General features: G+C 36.3%; 1 protein-coding gene across 3 annotated transcripts in view; it reads right to left on the bottom strand.

Moving 5' to 3' along the window:
- The window catches only part of LOC107674543 (F-box-like/WD repeat-containing protein TBL1XR1), an 84,153-nt gene that overhangs the window by 27,438 nt on the left and 41,992 nt on the right, over nucleotides 1-14,723 (bottom strand). Inside the window, exon 1 of one of the 3 annotated variants that reach the window (XM_016468532.1) lies at nucleotides 6,441-6,512. The exons of 1 other annotated variant lie outside the window; for it this stretch is intronic. The gene's annotated coding sequence lies outside the window, so the exon portion shown is untranslated. Of the gene's footprint in view, nucleotides 1-6,440; nucleotides 6,513-14,723 lie in introns of those variants that run through there. One more of the 3 variants, XM_016468534.1, reaches the window with a different exon arrangement.

Below are 14,723 nucleotides of genomic sequence, written 5' to 3'. Positions count from 1 at the left end.
CTTTGTGCTTTGCAGTTTTTAACACGAAGTGCTTACAATGTGCGCATCCGGTGTGCAGAATGATGCGCTTGAAGCAACACAGCGTCAGCATAAAAAAAACAGTTCATGCTGCACTGTATTTGTTTTGTCCTATCTATCATATATGTTGTTGCCTTATTAAAAAATATGCTATACATCTAAAAGAAATGTATTTTAATTTTATAGTATATACTTGTATATAAATACATTAATGAATGTTTTTAATGAATGGATTTTATAATAATACAAATAGCAATGTGTAACATTTTACCATATTTAGTGCAACACTTTTATTTGTTCCCCACAAAATATTGTTTTTTCACTAAATGTTTGGATTTCTAAAATTACTGTGCACTGATTATTCTAGAATAACTTCTGCTGCCGAATTATGCACTAGCCTAGTTTATGATAAATTTTTGTCAGATTATAAATATACATAGGCCTATATTTTTTCATATTTATTGTTTATTTTATTTTTCTTTATGCTCTGTATGGAACATCAGTGCCTGTTTAAGTGATGAACTCCATTACTTGTGTTTGTTTTCAGACATGATAACAGATGTTTTATACTTGTGCTACAACTTTTTGGCCTGTGCTACAAAACAATCAACCTTTGTAGCACCAGTGCTATGTGCAAAAAAAGTTAACGTACAGCCCTGCCTTCAGTTTTCAGTTAAAAAAATTAATAATCTAAATTCTAATATTTAATTTTTTTTTACTTAAATACTTCCAACTAGGGATGCACCGATACCGGTATCGATATCGGGCCCGATACTGAGCTCCTGTACGGAGTTCTTGTTATATTTTATTACCATTTTCTAAACTATAGCGAATAAACTGAGATAATGTGAGAAATGTTGAAGGTGTCTGAATAAATTTTGGTTTGACTGTATCTATTTGATAAATGAAGTTAACCAACTAACATTATACATACTCTTTTGGTTTCTGTACCCAAGATTTAAAAAATGTACAAATGCAATAAAAATATTGGTATCGGTACTCGGTATCGGCAAGTACCAAAAATAAAAGTATCGGTATCGGGTGAGTACTGGAAAAAGTGGTATCGGTGCATCCCTACTTCCAACATTCAAATTATATTCAAACACCTTTTTTTTTTTAAATCGTCAGTTCATAATTTGTCTGACATTCATCAAATATTTCAAGTTAAAAATTTGATTTGACAGATGCAAAAATGCAAACATACATTTAAAACTACACTCTTTTGTATAGTAATACTGCAGTGTATTACAAGTAGTAATAATATATTGTGTAAACTGTAAATAATTAAAACAACAGAAAAGCCTTTGCGATAATGAACCTCACTGAAGTCCACCACAGTCACCACGGGAGGTTCTCATTAGGGCTGTGCGATTTGGGGGAAAATATCAAATTGTGATCCATACTGCCAGATGTGCTCGTGGAGACTTGCGGAGCCGGGGTGCGAGTATAAACGAGCATTACGAGACCGGCTGTGTGTGCGGCAAGCGTGAACGGCTCGTCCGTGACGCGGGATTCGCGCCGCGTGGGGCAGAGAGGAGCGAGTATGAGAAGCATTCACAGACACAGGCTGTGTGTGCGCTCTTCTGAATTGGGAATAGCGAACATGCATCATAAACTTATTTCAAATTAATCTGTTGAGGAGATAAAATGTGTAAGATAACGTTCACGTACTAATAAAAACATCTAAGAATGTATTTTTTATTCGCCAGTACTGAAAAAAGAGCCGATACGGGAGCTTTTGATATGCGCTGTGACGCAGCTCTTGGAAATTACCTTTTTTGTTCGTTGTCTGTCATTTCGAAGCTTAAGTTGCATACGTTTTTCTTTAGTTTTAATTTGCCTAACTATCGATCTGACCCAGTAGACGCCATAATCCCACTCTGTCTCTCTCCCGCTTTCCTTTTTTTTTTTTCTCTTTAAATGGTGGGTGTTTACGCAGTTGGCTAGAGCTGTGCTGATTGGGGAGAACGGAGGTGCGCTCACTCTATTGGTTAGTAGGACTGCAACTCAAGGCTGGCAGTCATGCATATGCTCTGGAAAAGAGTAATGTCGCGTCCATATCGCAGGCTTTGCGATTAGGAAATCGCAACGTCTCAAATCGCGATTTCGATTCGATTTCGATTAATCGCACAGCCCTAGTTCTCATGCTGATATATCACATTCTAGTTTTCACACAATTAATCAAGCTGTCATGATACTTTATCTGGTATATTACTGAGACACCAAAAAGATATTGTGACAATAACAGTTTTCTCTTTCAGGTCAACTATTGTCAGAGCAGATATTGCATTATACTATCAACAAGAGTTAAAGAGAAGATAACAATAGGTTATCATGCAACTGTAGGATTAACTTGGTAACATCTATGTTGTGCTGTTGAATCACCTTTTAGTGGAACAAATCACCATGGCAACTTATATTCTCGGGTTTAGCTCAGGTGAGCAATTATTCTCTTATCCTAAGCTTTTAAGCTGAAACCTTTGTTTAAACCAACAAGACCGTGTCCAATCTTCAACCAACAGACCTCAATATCAACAATCTGCTTTGCCCTGATAACTTTAATCAATGCACACTATAATAAATACTGTAGGCTTTTTTGTTTGTTTGTTTTCTCGTGAAAGAAAACAGTTTGTTGTCTGCGGTACAGTTGTAAGCAGGGGACCTAGATTCACACTGAGAATGTGCTAAAGGAAAACCCCCCTTCTTCAGAAAGTCTGCCACTGAAATTGAAACTTCACGTACTTGAGCACACAAAACGTTTTCGGCAATCTTCACAATGCTACCTAGCTAAAAGGAAACAGATGTCACGGTTTCCTTTCAAAGAGCAGTTAGTCTTAGACACTCCTACACACCAAAGTGACAGTTCAGTGGAGAATGGGAGGCTGTTTCTCATCTCTCTCTCGTAAAGATGGAGGCTCCGTCAGATGCCTTCCATCCCCCATCCGTCGCAATAAGGTAATGAGGGGGGCGTTCGTTAACAACTGTTGATGCACCTGCTAGATAAGCTGAACACCTTCTCTATTGTTCTGAGGATCTTACATCAGACAGGAAGCAGGCAGATAAAAAAGGCCATAATAATGTGCGATTTAGATGGAGCTGCAACAGCTCTGGCACAAAGGTTACAGTTTGCATATTCATCACTAAATGGCGGTTGCCTTGACATGATAAATAATCTCAGGAGGTGATAGCATCTATAAATCAAGTACAGGGTTTTATGAGGCAAAAGAAAAACTAGGAAAGGTCAAGATGGTTGACTAATCAGAATAGCTGGCAATATTATCAACATTTCTTCTTATATTTTTTTAGCCAGTTCACATTGTGTGATTCTTATCAGTTTGTATGATATGATCCCAATGATCTTGGTAAAAGCAAAGGCAGATTGTGTGACATCAACCATCAAGCATTTAAGACTGTACGACGTAAACTATTGATTGATTTGATCAAAGATACATGAAAAAAAACAATATTGTGAAATATTAATACGATTTAAAGTAACAGTTTTCTTTTTGTAATATATTTTAAAATATAATTTATTCCTGTGACGGCATAGCTTATTGTTCAACAGCCATTACTCCAGTCTTCAGTGTCACATGATCTTTCAGAAATCATTCTAATATGCTGATTTGATGCTCAAGAAACATTTCTTATTAATGTTGAAAACAGTTGTGCTGCTTAACATTTTTTTGTGGAAACATACTTTCATAATTGTTTGATGAATATAATGTAAAAAAAAACAAAAAAACAAAACAAAAAAAAAAAACAAACATCTGAAACACAAATCCTTTGCAACAAACAGACAGATTTGGGTCATCTGAATGCACAACAGTAGTTAAAATCAATAAGTCGTTCAGCCCTACATTATTCAAGTTTGAAAATATGTAGTTTTGCTATTCCTAGAACTCCCTTAAAAAAAAAACTAAAAAAAAAAAACTTGCACTTGACTGACATTGTTGATGTTTTATTGATAAGTGCCGGTACTGGATTAAGCTATAGCATTTCATCTGCATTTAATGTAAGCATTTTCACAATTAATAAACAAAATGAATAGTGAATGAAAGTGTGTGAGGCCGTGTTTTTGTAAAAGCAGCAGGTCTTAAAGCATCAACTAGGCTAGGTGCCCTTTTCACGGTCAACTCTCTAAAAGATTGATCCTGAAAAAACAACCCAGACACAGATAAGCTTTACTTTGTTTTCTAAAGCTGGAGCGGTAGCCATGCAGGGCCATTTTTTGCCCAAAGCCAAAACATGGAAATTCAATATTGTTGTACAGCTTAAGTCAAGGAACTGTGGACACAGATTACATGATGGATACAGGCTACACCAAAGCAAACTCCTCTGGCTCCAATTCTACACAGCACCTTCACAACTCACAACAGATGCGTATCTTTGCTTTGAAAGCACAATAGTTTGGCTTTCATTACATTTCAGATATGTTCGGATAAACTTCGGACCCCCACATGATGAATATGTCCAAAAATGTATGATAATAAGTGAAAGCCTTGCATCTCACTCACCCACACAGCCAGACCATAAGTTGTTTTTTTAGTCCATCATGCTTTAAAAGACCTGTAACAAATACAGGAGTTAAGAGGTTTATTAGGCCTCTATTTTCTTCCATTCTCCACCAGCTTAGAGCCAAACCAATCTCTGCCTCTCTATACTCAGTGTTTCTTTGGCAACACTCTAAAGAAAGCCTGACAAGAGGGTCTGAAGTGAAAATAGCATTTATCGTGGTTCAAAATTATATATAGAATTCAGTGATTTCAAAAGCAACAATAATAAAACCAACAGAATAAACTATTCCACGTATAAAAATTGCTTTAGCAGACATTGATTGAACTTGTTTGAGTCTATCCTGCTTCAGTTCTGAATGAAGCTTGGTTTTGAAAGTGCTCAAATTCACGCACCTTGATCCCTGAAACAATACACCCCATTGGAGAGGAATTATCCAGAGAATATTCAACAGACAAACTGAGCTGCAACTCTTGTGAAGGGTTTAGGGGTCTTCGGGGGGATTTGTGAAGTGGTCCTGACTGCCAGGTTGAACTGACACTACTTGAGTAAATTACAGGTAATTTCAGCATCAAAAAGAGGCAGTCAAAACCGCTGTCCCATAAATGGCAAGCACTCAATTTACTCAAGAACTCACACTAATTAGCATTCATAATTAGTTCTCAAACTATGCATGACAAGATCCGAACTCACTTTGTTATGGAAAAACATTTCAAGAATACAATTTCTGAAACAATATAAAGGCGAGCTTGAGTGGAGCTTTATGTAGAGCATTAGCCAAGAAGCCTATTCCCTGTGTTTACAGATAATGAGCTTGTATTTGTCTTGACTGAACAGACTAAATTACTGTGGAACAGCAGCATGTTAATTTGGTACACTTTTGGTTATGCAACAGTGCTTAGGAAGTCATTTTAACTAGGGATGCACCAACATTATTACTGTGGTGCATAAAGATAAGACGATTATTTAATGAGTTTATACCATTTTGTTTAAATTAAAAACAAAAAATAAAAATGGAAGTCAATCATTATAAATGCTACCTTAAAACTAAAAACAAATTCAATCATTTTAAATTACTGTACATTAAAAATACTCAAATTTAAACCATTTTAAAAGCTACTTTCAAATAAATTAAAAGGGAGCTAAATGATGTTAAATACTACTTTAAAATAAAAAAATCTGATGTCAATTTAAATACTTTTTTTTTCATAAAAAAACTAGTCAATTTTAAATATTACTTCAATTCAAAATAAACACAAAAACTGAAATCAATAATTTTAAATGCTACTTGAAAAAAAAAAAAAAACCTACAATTATTAATTTTAAATACTACTTCAAATTAAACATTAAAAACTGAAATCAAATGCTTGAAATGCTACTTTAAAAATAAATAAAAGTAAATAATTTTAAATGCTACTTGAAAAATAAAGAAATAAAAACTAAAGTAAATTGTTTTAAATGCTACAAGTGAATTTAGGCTTCACAACATTACAATGTGCAATATTAAAAATAGATATTAATTTGCTAATGATTACATTTAAAAGTATTAATAAATTATTAGTGTTTTTAAAGATTGAGTTTTAATGAGCGTTAGATGGAAAAGAGGAAATAAAAATGGACATGGAGCCATATATATTGTGCAACTGCTTTCTGAAGCTGCTGTACAGTATTTGGTACAATATCGCGGTGCTCAACCTAAATGTCTGCACTGTCTGTGCAAAATACATTTTGTTATTTCTGAAATAAAAAATAAATAGATGAATGACTATCAAACATTCCATAATTCAGTTACAGCTGTCTACTCCTCCACGGCTCCTGAGACCACGTGTGGGGCGCTCAAGGTGCCTTAATTTTGACCAAAACAAATAGTTGCAGTCTAGAAAAGAACAAGAGATCTTTTCTTGGCTTACCATGTGCTCAGGTCTTGCTCCAATGTAAACCCTTAGCAGAGGAGGAGTCTCTACAGTAGTGATGCGCGGATGGCGGTTATATCCGCGGGCGCTGCGGAATTCAGGATCTGATTAAACATAATTCTATTATACAGAGAATTGTGAAATAGATTTTCATGACTTTTCAAAAACTTTTTGAGTTTATTTATTTTTACAAAACTTTCTAGGCCTGGAAATTGCTGTTCAATTACTTTTCCAGGTTTTTTATGACCGTACGAACCCTAATGTGATGATCGGGTGCGGGTCGGGTGCGGTTATCTAAATCAGACAAAAATACAGGTGCGGGCGGTTGGCGGGTGGATAATTTATTTGAAGCTGCGGATTCGGGTGACGTTTTAGCTCATCCGCGCATCACTACTCTACATACAGTCTGGACATAAAGAAAACACAGAACAAAAAACTGTTACTTGATGCCATGTAGACATGAAGGCATCAAATAAATAAATCATGTTTGGATTGTAAACATGTCAATAACTTTCCGTTTCTCTTTGAAAAAAAGCAACTGTTTGTACAAGTGCAGAACATGAGACACTGGTTTCATTTCATGAGAAGATCATACTGTTGAGTTAAAGTGACATTAAGGTTTTTCAAAATGAAAACAGTCCAGTTATTCCTGTATCACAGGATGCATCAGCCTATCAACATTAATACTTTCAATAAATAAATAAATACATTTACATTATTAAGCAAATAATGTTCATTATTAGCAAAGCACACTACAACACTGAAGACTCACCCTCAGATGTCTGTGACAAACACAAATGTGATGCTACAAAAGCATCGTTAATGGTCACAAGCTGCAATTTGTCTTTGATCTGGGGGCTTTCAAACAGGTTTGAAGACCAAAGGCAGTGCAAATCAGTGCAAAAGCAACCTCTAGTGCTAATTCCATGCCAAGTATTTGTGAGAACAAATTTCATCGTAGCTTCAAAATACCAATCCTAAGTTTTGACACATAACCTACAATTAATTGTGTTAACTAGCACAACAGGAAATTATCCAAGGAAATCATCCAATTATCAAATGGGATTAGTGTTCACCACTAAATAAAGGTGGAAACGGGATCTAAAACATTTTATGATCAGATCACTGAAAGCACGTAAGAAGGTAGTCAAAAATGCACGTGACCACACTGTATTTGTAGTGGAAGCGCTGTCCATCCTGAATGCATCCAGGAACGCAGCAAGGCTCAGCCTATTCGCCACCCCCTCACCTCAAAATTGAAAGTCAACATTTTAAATGTTACTATAAAAATAAAAAATGTAACATTAAAAATAAAAATAAAAACTAAAGTAAATTGTTTGAAATGCAACAAGCAAATTTAGGCTTCACAACATTACAACAGTATGAAAATGGTGTGAATATGGCTAATTATTACATTTAACAGCATTATTCAATTTTTACTAAGGGTGCTCCGATTGATCGGCTACCGATCACTATCGGCCGATAATCACGTTGGGATGATTGATCGGCGGTCTCTAAAAAAGGCCGATCTCAAAAAAACGATCTCAAGCTGGCGGCCGTGAGAGGTTTGGCACGACATGCAGCGGCACCGTCTCAGTCTCTGTCCGGCACGGGTGAAATAATTATAATGCTTTAGGTGAGGTACTCGCCTTCATATTTCTTCATTAACCTCCTGGGGTCGACAGTTCCGCCAGCGGAACTTTTTGCAGATTTGAATGATGACAGCGAAAAGAACTAAAATGCTCCTTCATACTTGACCGTACATATAAGAGTAATACAGCAAATTAGCTGTCTCATTCTCTGCGCATATCTGTTTGAAACGCATTACAATCGTCCACGTGACGATTGTAATATCAAACGCATGTAAACGCCCACATCACAGCAAACAAAGCAAGTTTATCTCGGCTACTTCGCTTCTGGAAGAAGACGCGCTGAGAGAAATAAGCTTTGGATTTTCCTCAGAAGAACGCGCAGGCATGATATTCAGTGGAGGATGTAGTAAGTATTTTTTTTATTTGCCTACTTGCATTAGTTGCTATTGTGTTAGTCAGGGCATGTCAAAACTTTTCCAGGCCCCAAAACACCCTCGGACCCCAGAGGGTTAAATAACTTATAAAGTAATTTGAAAACCTTGTGAGAGACGTAATTTCACAAACAGCGTGAGTGAATCACCACTCGCGTGTGCGCTCTCTCGTTCTCGCTCAAAATACGCAAATGGCTTCAAATCACCACACATTGCGGCTGTCTATAAGCGAGCTGCACAGCTGACACAGGAATAGTCACTTGCACAGTCGAGGCAATGTCACATCATCACTAAAGTTTATAAATTGCATTTCTGTTTAATTCTTGCCAGTGTTTAACCATTCAGCGCTCACGTGCTCTCCTGGAGACCGTGCACTCATGCACACCCGCAGTGCACACACATAACGCCGGGTTCACATTACTCCGTTTGCAGTGCATACGTGGTGCGTTATTTTTTCCGCACTCGTGTTAACAGATTAAAGCGTTCACTGCACACGGTTGCAGTCCTGCAGTGCAGAGATCGTTTCCGCACTGAGTCTATTGCTGCACTGCAAGCGCTGAATTAAAGTAACAGTGCATTGTTTGCAGCAAATATGAACATGGATTGACACGAAAACTTGCTTGAGCAACTTAATATATAAATCTAGAAGTAAATGTAAAAGTAAAAAGCATTGAATAATGTGTTGCTTATATTTATTGTGTTTAAACATGTCTGTGAAAGATTGTATTACTGTCCTGTGTAAAAAAAAGAATTGCAATGCTGAAAAAGCATTTTCAGTGACAATGTTTGGATTTAAAATCAAAATAATGGATAAATGTTGTGTTTGTGGTAAACAGCCACGGATCAGGTGCGGACTCTTCTGTGAAAGCCGCTTCCCCTCTCACAAGGGTCACCTAAGAGGGGAATTCCCCACATTTTCAAAAATGAAATTCAGGCCCTGAGTAAATGTCTAAAAATCCTGATTGGAGTATCACTATAAATAGTTATGAATGATAAAAAGAAGGCTTTAAAAGATCGGTATCGGTGATCTGTATCGGCAGATACTGCTTTCTGTGATCGGCCTCAAAAATCCTGATCGGAGCACCCCTAATTTTTACTGTTTTTAAAGATTAAGTTAAAATGAGTGTTAAGGCCCATTAACTCCAAGAACAATAACTATCATGATAACAATAACTGCAAAGTTTTAACTATCGTTCTAATTCTGAGAATAAGGAAATCCACATCACAACAATATCGACACAGAAACTATATAATTTTAATCACTTTCAGAACGATTTTTCCAGCTGATGTATGACAAAAACACCCAATCAGAATCCACGTAAAGAGCTTGAGCATTTAAAGCTGCAGACATCAAAACGGTAGCACAAACTTATAATTAACAGAACGATGCAGCGATGCAACAAACGGTCCAGAAATGCAGCAAAGCTCCGCCTGTTCGCCACCCACTCACCTAAAACACATGATCGTTCAAACAAGTGATTCAGACTTTACTCTGTTGTGCAATGAATTACAGTGGAAATCGCAGCTGCCCTCCTTTCTTTCCATTCGCTTCCTTCCCGCTCACTCCTAAGCCACACAACATGGAGTCGTTCATTCAATCATATTTATGCACTGTTCCTGCAAAACTGTAGAGCCAAAAAAAAAAAAAAAAAAGAGGGGAGCTTATATATCCAAATACATTTGGTAACAGAAGACGCTTTTGAAGCACATGTTAATACCAGGTTAAAACAGCGATGCATCCTGGCTGACAACTGGCTGATCGAATCACTTAAAAATGCATCTATAAACAAGGTGGAAACAGAGCCTACAAGTCTTTAAACAAGCTCAGGGCCGATCAGTTTCACTGGTGAAGTACAGTATCAGACTCAACCACTCATGGACCTTTCACAGAATGTCTGTCAAAGTCACAGTGTTTCTAAATTGACTGGTCAGCCTCTACTGACCATCCGGAAATCAGTGTGAACCAGATTCCATCACCTTGCCAGTTTTATTTATCAAGTTAACAGGCTGCTACAAAGAAAACATAATCTTTCTAAATGTCAAAGCATTAGCTAAAATGTTTGTGTTTGTGTGTGTGTGTGTGTGTGTGTGTGTGTGTGTGTGTGTGATCTACACTACAATATTATCATCAGGTCAAAATAAATGTATCTTTTAAGCTATGTTTGCTCCAGTGCACCTAAAGCTTTGCTGCTGCTTGAATGAAAAAGTAAATGCTGACCTGCAAGTCCAAAACCACAAAGTATTTTTGCAGAGCGTGACGTGAATATATAACCTTTATATTCTCTAAGGCTCTTCAAAACAACTTCCTAGCTTCACAGGAATGGCAGAAGCAATTACTTTTGATTGATAATGTCAAAAGCATCCATTCACAATTCACAGCTCTTGTATTTGCGAATTGACAGGTCTGTAGCCCAAATTTATTTCTTTGTTTGCACACTTTTGAGCAATTCTGCTGTCAAATGTACTGCTTGCATTCTGATTCATTCTCAAAGGTGAATTGAAAATAGAAAAACGCCTCTGGAAAAACTTAATCATTCAAATCCATTCCAAAAAAACAATAATACTACTTACTAAACATGTACAGATGTTACTAAACATCCAATATGAATATAAAACCGTCTTTACCCACTGGATGGTTTCTCAAATTCAACATTGTAAAACTTAAATTTTAAACACATTTTCTCTAAGAGGAACACAAGTGCCTTGGCAACATTAGACAAAGATATCTCTCTCATCCTCATCCTGGGGGATCTGGATTGATGAGAAACACATCTAAAAGGATTCTTCTATCAAAGTCTATTCCTGCTGCCCGTTTACAATGGCCTGGCTGATGCATATGACAGCATCTCCATTTACTTTCTGGCTAGACTATCATTACAACATATTTTTCTCGCACAGCAACATTTCACCATAGAGATGCCCTTTCCTGAACCTTGACTCTCACCGTTTTAGCGGTCCGGAGTGAGTCCGGTGAGAATGGCGGTGCAGAATAAGAGAAAGAGTTTAATTGGGTCATCTGAGACTGGCAAAAGAGATGTGTGGGACTGATGAAGGTCAGCGGAGGTAAAACACGATAAGGTTGCACAGGCATTTCAGAGGGAGAGGGGAAAAAGAGTCGAGGAGGCACAATGGTCGAGAGGCCGGACAGAAGTGAACAAAAGGTCACAAAAGAGAGCTGAGGACATACTTATTGCAACTAATTGGACACAACGTGTAAAATTATATATCAGAGCATCTTCACTGCAATGAAAACCAGCAATGTGTATTATAACTAGTGATGCTGTCTACATTAGATGCAGCGCGGCTGGCACGACACGACACAACACGACAAATCTCAGACAGTAAACTGCTGCCTCATTCTATTTACGACGTAATGACACAAAGTTCAAATGATTTGCAACGGTTGCTTTGTCGTGTCCAGTGTAGATAGACTTTAGCTGTTGTGGTGCGGCACGACAACAGTCACATCCGGTGTAGACTAGGGACAGGCATTTTTCAAAAATATTGTACTCAAATGTTTGGGCTCATAAAAAACGAATATTCAAATATTCATTTATTTAACAGGTTTAACGTGAAAGATGTTATTTTTTAATAATCACGTTTTTGTCACTATTTCTGAAGCTTATGATTAGGCATTATAATGTTCTGAATAGGGCTGAAACGATTCCTCGAGTAACTCGAATACAAAAAAATAGAGGCAAATTATGTGTTTCGAAGAATCGTTTAGTCCATTTACTAGGGATGCACTGAATTTTCGGCCGCCGAAAATATATGCCGCGCCGCCCAGCAGTGTTCAGGTTTCACTCTCCTCCAGCCGTCATCACTGCGCCGTGTGATGCTCCGTTCATTATTCCGCTCTATCAATGTGCATTCTGCTCATTTACCACTCATGCTCACCGGAAAAGCTAAGTCCGCTCAAATAACGCGCCGACAAGAAATTTCTATGTAGTATACTTGTTCCTGTTTGCAGTACTGGGCAACGCTGGTAAAATCTCGTTCACTGATCTGCTCTCCGCTATGCTCTGCTGATAATAATAGCTTTGCCAGGGTTTTTATATTTTTATACATGTTTACTTGATATTTCTTTACACAAAATCATCATTTCTATTCATTTCCCACTGATTTACACGATCTGATGAGCATTAACTCATATTACGCGATCATATCTCTATGAATGAATGAATGGCAGAGACGCGCGTTTTCCTTTACCACACACACACTGAAGCGCGCGTGACGCTCGCGGTGATTTCAGCGTCTGCCGTCTCAATGAGGACATAAACGCATGAACAACATCTCCAGAACTGCTCTGAGAGTCACTTCATGAGCGTTTCAACGTTTCATTTGAGTAAAACTAGCGTCATATACACACAGAAATTTAAAGGCATTCACGGCAACCCGTCAAAATAAAAGTCTGGTTTCATTTGAAGACATTGCAGCAGAAATATATTACTATTGTTCAGCAGAATGTACATAACTACTACTACTAAAATTATGAAAACTTTATTTTTTAAGGAATGATCACACAACATTTCTTCCATGTTTTCATTTTAATAGTAAATGCCCTATGTTTGCCAAAAAGTTTAATTTTCAATAATTTAAAGATAAATTATATTTCATGCCTTCATTTGATAACCAGATACGCAACGCAACACAGAATTTCTGAGGAAAAAGAAAACATTTCATAAGGCTATTTTAAGAATAAATAACAAAACATTAGGTGAGAGAAAATAAAACATAACTTTATAATTGTCATTTTCTTTAATCATAGCTTCATATCATAGCAATTTATATTATTATAACACCTAAAATATGTTGCGTGTAAAAAGTGTTTGTTTCAGCCATTTGAAGGGTGGGTGCATTGTGTGCACATGATCAGGATGGTACCACCTCTGCCGCATTTTGAGAAAGGAAAAACCCCGATTGCAGGAAAAACCCTGTTTGCAGGACTATACATTATTTGGATAATTAGTCAAAAACAACAACAACAATAGTTATGTCTGATTCTGTTGCATAGAACTGAATAAAAATAATACATTGATATTTAATATTAATATATTTTCGGTCCAATTTTATTGGCTTGTGTTTTTTTAAATTCCGTGTCATTACAATTGAGTTAAATTAAAAAGTCTTACAAAATTACTTTATATTACTTAATAAAATAAATAATTATTACAAAGCATGTTCGGCTTTGGTTTTCGACCAAGCACATCCAGAATTCTCGGTTTCGGCCCAGAATTTTCATTTCGGTGCATCCCTACCATTTACTGTAACTACATACAGAGCACTGTGTTTGCAACCACATGCTCCTTTAAAGGATTACACACAAACACACACACACACACACACCAGTATGCAGAGAGGCATTTACGAGGGTTTATTCTCCAAATAACTTTAAATTCATGTTGCTAAAAAATGTGTTAATAAATGTTATGTGAATGGACTCTTGTTTTTGTTCCACGTTAGCTTCCTGACCACTAATTTTTGCCTCTTACAAAAGCCACAAAGCCTTCTAAGAAGACAGTAAAGGCTTATGTCATGCCTGAGCTGTAGTTAGGCTGAAACTTGAAAGTTAAGTTGCACAATGTTTAGGTTTTATTATTATTTTTTTATTACTATTATTCTGATTTATGTCTTAGTTTTTGGTTGTACTGTTGACCTTTTTTTAAGTAATTTGAAATTGATTTTTATATTTTGATATATCTGTATTTGCATTTTGAATGCAATATGGCAATTAAATGCACTAAATGGGTTTAGTTTTCACAGTTATTAATGTATGCAATTTCAGCAATAAAAATGTTCATTTTTCTAAAAAGGAAACAAATTACTTGTTCATTTTAAGAGACCTGTCTTATTTTCTCTTGTATATTTAGTATTGCTCTTTAATAAAGAAAAAAACAAATTATTATCCGGTTACTCGATTAATCGATTAGAATACTTGATTACTCAAATATTCGATAGCTTCAGCCCTAGTTCTAAAACAACATTACGTTATTTCTCAAGGTTTTCATTTAGTAGAAAACGTGTGTAAACAAACAAAATAAGTATATCAGCCCTCTACGAACACCTTGGCAATTGAATCGCCATTGGCTAGTGAATTTTGTTGTTTACTCGCCAGACTGATAAATATAGTATATATATATATATAAATATATATGTGTGTATATGTTTGTTTGTAAAATGGCACAGTTTTATAAATATCTGAAAGTACACTCTTAACATCAGTCAGTCAAGCATTATAATATGATAATCAATATTAT

This window comes from Sinocyclocheilus anshuiensis, unplaced genomic scaffold, assembly GCF_001515605.1.
Source record: "Sinocyclocheilus anshuiensis isolate Anshui unplaced genomic scaffold, SAMN03320099.WGS_v1.1 scaffold572, whole genome shotgun sequence".
Lineage (NCBI taxonomy): Eukaryota > Metazoa > Chordata > Actinopteri > Cypriniformes > Cyprinidae > Sinocyclocheilus > Sinocyclocheilus anshuiensis.
The sequence above is the reverse complement of the archived record's forward strand: the minus strand, read 5'-3'. Positions and strand labels throughout refer to the sequence as shown.